We start from the raw sequence: 4,729 nt of genomic DNA on the forward strand, positions 1-4,729 counted from the left end.
GGGAATGTGGATCGATAAACTTTCGTGTATCCACACAATGGGAGAGTAGTAAAACAGAGATGACACTGGGCAGATGGCTCAAGTGGATAAAACACTTGGTTGCGTGAGCGCCAGGACCTGAATTCAGATTCCCAACACTCACGTAAAGGCTGGGTGTGGATCAAGTAACTGCAACTCTAGTGGTGTTGGGAACAGAGTCAGTCAGGTTCTGGGGTTCCCTGACAGCTGATCTGTGAGGTTCAGTGAGAGATCTTTCCTTTTTTCTTTCTTTCTTTCTTTCTTTTTTTTTTTTCCGGAGCTGGGGACCGAACCCAGGGCCTTGAGCTCGCTAGGCAAGCGCTCTACCGCTGAGCTAAATCCCCAACCCCTCAGTGAGAGATCTTATCTCGAAAAATAAGAGGAAGAGAAGAAGAGACTCAATATCGACCCATGTCCTCTCCTATGCATGCATGGGTGTCCCATTCATGTATACACGCATACAAATGCACAATTTTACATATCTATAAAAAATCACTGGTCCACAAAATAAGAGAAAACACACAGTGTTATTTCTGAGACTGACTTAGTTGATGGATGTGATATCTCCGTGAGCATCTGTTTCCTGCAAATGAAATCATTGCATTCTTCCTCGTGGCAGAATAACATTCCATTGTGTGCACGAGTGCGCATGTGCGTGTACTGTGCGCGCATGCGTGTACCATCTTCTCATTGTTGACCATGTTGTGAGTAGTGCCGTGGTAAACAGGAAGGTGCAGGTGTCCTTGTGATGTGCTGACGTGGAGTCCTTTCCTTACGTTCCCAGGACTCCTGTGGCTGGATCACAGGGGAGAACTTTATTTAGTTATGCCTCCTTCGGATTGGCATATATTGGCAATCTATATCTGAGGGAATCTCCATATTGGTTTTTGTAGGGGCCGATCGAGTTTAGCTGCCACCAGCCATGTATTTTTTTTTTATCGGACATTTTTTATTTATTTACATTTCAAATGTTATCCCCTTTCCTGGTTTCCTGTCCATAAACTCCCTATCCCATCACCCCTCCTCCTTCTTTCATGAGGGTGTACCCCCACCTATCTACCCACCCCCTCCCGCCTCCCTGCTCTGACATTCTCCTACACTGGGGGTCGGTTGAACCCTGGTAGGACCAAGGACTTCTCCACCCATTGGTGCTACATATGTAGCTGGAGCCATGGGTTGCTCCGCATGTTCCCTTTGGATGGTGGTTTGCCACCAGCCATGTATAATGGACCCTTTTGTTATTTCCTTTCTTGATGATTGTCATTCTGATTGAGTTGAAATGGGAATTTCAATGTAGTTTCAGTTTGCATTTTGTTGTTGGCTAGTGTGAACTTCTTTCTTCCTCCCTCTCCTTCAGCCTTGTCCTCTTCTTCCTCTTTTCTTCTCCTTCCCCTCCCACTTCCCCCTTTTCCCTCCCCCATTTTTCCTTCTCCTCCTCCTCTTCTGTTCCTCCACCACCCAAGACTAGGCTGGCCTTGAACTCACAGAGATCCTCCTGCCTCTGCCTCCTGAGTGCTGGGATTAAAGTTACTGCCACGACTGCCTTTTAGAGTAAACTTTCCCCCATATGTGTATTGGCCATTTATAGTAAGATATGAAGGTCTCCTAAATGGATGTGTTAAGTGAAATGAATTTGACAGAGTTGTATTTCGCTATTCTACAATGTGAAAATTTGAAAGGCAACGTTAAAAAGATAGTAAGTAAAAAGTGGAGACTACTAGACTCTGGAGAAATAGAAAGAGTCAAGAGATGAAAACAGGTGACTAAAATTTATTGTCGTGTGTGAAAATGCATATGTGTGTATGTGTGGTACACATGTGCCATGATGCATCTGTGTCTTTCCAAGGACAAGTCTGTGGGTCTCTTCTCTTCTTCCACCTTTATGTGGGTTCTGGGGACCCCAGGCTTGCATGGTAAGTGGCTTTACTAGCTGAGCCAGCCTAAAAGAGGTGATATCTGAGGCAGTGGAACTATTCTATATGCTACTGTAATGGTGGATACATGAAATTCTTCACAACCCAGGGATGCAGGCAACTTTATACTATATGTCCTATAAACGCCAGTCAGTAATAACATTGCTTCATTACCCTTAACACTTGGGCCCCAGTGCAAGTATTAGCAGTAGGGGAATTACACGAGGGAGAGGTGTAGATGGGGCTTTGTACTGCTTAATCTTTCTGCACATCTAAAACTCTTGTAAGAATAAGGTCGATAACCCCTCCCCACCCCAATCTATATCTATATCATCTATATACATCTGTCTACGTGTGCTCAATTTCAATTTGCTGACAACATACTCAGAAATGAAACTTTTCAGTTTTGAAATAATCAGGTTGTCCAAAAGAGGGTGCCAAAGACTTACAAAGGCATCTTCTTTGTTTATGCAAAAAGAAATTAAATAATAAGAGAGACTCAGTGGCAGGGGCTCTGCTTCAAGATCACGTAGGACACATGTGTCTCTTTCCTGTGGCTTCGGCCCTTGTTTAGAGTGGGTAAGCCCTTTGCTCTGTTTATTATTTTTGGAGTCAGTCTGTAGCTCAGACTGACCTTGAACCTGCTATGAGACTGAGGCTGACCTTGAACTCTGGATCCTTCTGTTTTCACTCCCAAGTGTTGGGAATACCACTGCAGGATGTTATTACCTCTCAGTCCCTTGTCCGCTCCCTGGTTTTGGACCTTTGAGAAGTGTAGCAGAGTAATCTACTCTGTTGACAGCAGTGTTGATATCAGTGCCAATCCTGACTTTAAAGAGACCCCCAGGAGGCTGGAGAGATGGCTCAGTGGTTAAGAGGACCCTGCAGCTCTCAATAGCCATGGCAGTCACACAGGTAAATAAAAATTAAAAAAAATTAACACACATAAATAAACATCTTTAAAAAATTAAAATTAAGAATCAGATGTGTAAGCCAAATAAACTGTTTTACTTTCTCAGTCTGCTTTTGGTTATGGTTTATCACAGCAAGAGAGAGAGAGAGAGAGAGAGAGAGAGAGAGAGAGAGAGAGAGAGAGAGAGAGATGAATAAATACACTTAACTTTTCTTCCAAACAGCTACAGATATGGCTTACTCAGGTGGGTTTAAACAGGAAAACTCATAGTTCAAATTCAAATTTTCTCATTTTTATTTATTAAAAGATTTACATTTATTTAATTTTATTTGTATGAGTTCAAAAGAGGGCTCCCCTAAAGCTGGCGTTAAACACGGTTGTGAGCCACCATGCAGGTGCTGGTAATTGAACCCTGGCTCTCTACAGGAGCAGCAAGTGCTCTTAACCACTGAGCCATCTCTCCGGCTGCAAAGTCCTAACTTTTAAGAATCAACATGCTGTACTTGCTTTGGCAGCACATGTACTAAAACTGGAACAATGCAGGGAAGATTAGCATGTCCCCTGTGCAAGGATGACACGGAAATTTGTGAGGTGTTCCATATGTTTCAGGCAGTGAGCAGAATGTAAAGTGAATAAGTAAAAAAAAAATAAAATTAAAAAGGGAATTAAAATATTTTCAGTGATGCATTAGAAATTTTGAGATATTCTTAGGTCATCTATTTATTGACAGCATTCTATCTATCTATCTATCTATCTATCCATCTATCTATATCTATCTATCATCTATCTACCTATCTATCATCTATGCATCTATCTATCCATCTATTATCTATCTATCTATCTATCTATCTATCTATCTATCTATCTATCTATATCTATCTATCATCTATCTACCTATCTATCATCTATGCATCTATCTATCCATCTATTATCTATCTATCTATCTATCTATCTATCTATCTATATCTATCTATCATCTATCTACCTATCTATCATCTATGCATCTATCTATCCATTATCTATCTATCTATTATCTATCTATCTATCTATCTATCTATCTATCTATCTATCTATCTATCTATCCATCCATCCTTCCTAGCTATCTACCTACCTACCTACCAACCTACCTACCTCTCTACCTGTCATTTTTCTATCTATCTATCTATCTATCTATCTATCTATCTATCTATCTATCCATCCATCCTTCCTAGCTATCTACCTACCTACCTACCTACCAACCTACCTACCTCTCTACCTGTCATTTTTCTATCTATCTATCTATCTATCTATCTATCTATCTATCTATCTATCATCTATCATCTATCTATCTATCTATCTATCCATCTATCTATATCTATCTATCATCTATCTACCTATCTATCATCTATGCATCTATCTATCCATCTATTATCTATCTATCTATATCTATCTATCATCTATCTATCTATCTATCTATCTATCTATCTATCTATCTATCTATCTATCTATCTATCATCTATCCATCTATCATCTATATCATCTATCTATCTATTATCTATCTATCTATCTATCTATCTATCTATCTATCTATCTATCCATCCATCCATCTATCCAGGGTCTCTCTTCGTAACTCTAGCTGGTCTGGAACTCTCTACATAGACCAGGAGACAGCATTGGATCCCTGGACTAACTCTAGTTATAGTGGTTGTTAGCTCCCCAGTGTAGGTGCTGGGAACTGAGCCCAGGTCCTCTTAATGAGCAGTAAGTGGTGTCAACCACTGTCCTATTTCTCCAAGCCCTCCAGTGATTCGTCTGCCACTCTTCCCTGGAGGAGGTACAGGAGGTCCTTGTGTTCACAGGTGAGTATCGGGGCAGTGACCTCAGCCCACGGGTCATGACCCCTTTG

At 41.1% G+C, this 4,729-nt stretch overlaps 1 non-coding gene across 1 annotated transcript; it reads left to right on the top strand.

The window, feature by feature from the left end:
• The first annotated feature begins 3,343 nt into the window (after window positions 1-3,343).
• LOC120098749 (U6 spliceosomal RNA) lies at window positions 3,344-3,450 on the top strand. Its single transcript, XR_005497157.1, has one exon. It is a non-coding gene; the product is annotated as a U6 spliceosomal RNA (small nuclear RNA).
• The last annotated feature ends 1,279 nt before the right edge of the window (window positions 3,451-4,729 follow it).

This window comes from Rattus norvegicus, chromosome 19, assembly GCF_036323735.1.
Source record: "Rattus norvegicus strain BN/NHsdMcwi chromosome 19, GRCr8, whole genome shotgun sequence".
NCBI lineage: Eukaryota > Metazoa > Chordata > Mammalia > Rodentia > Muridae > Rattus > Rattus norvegicus.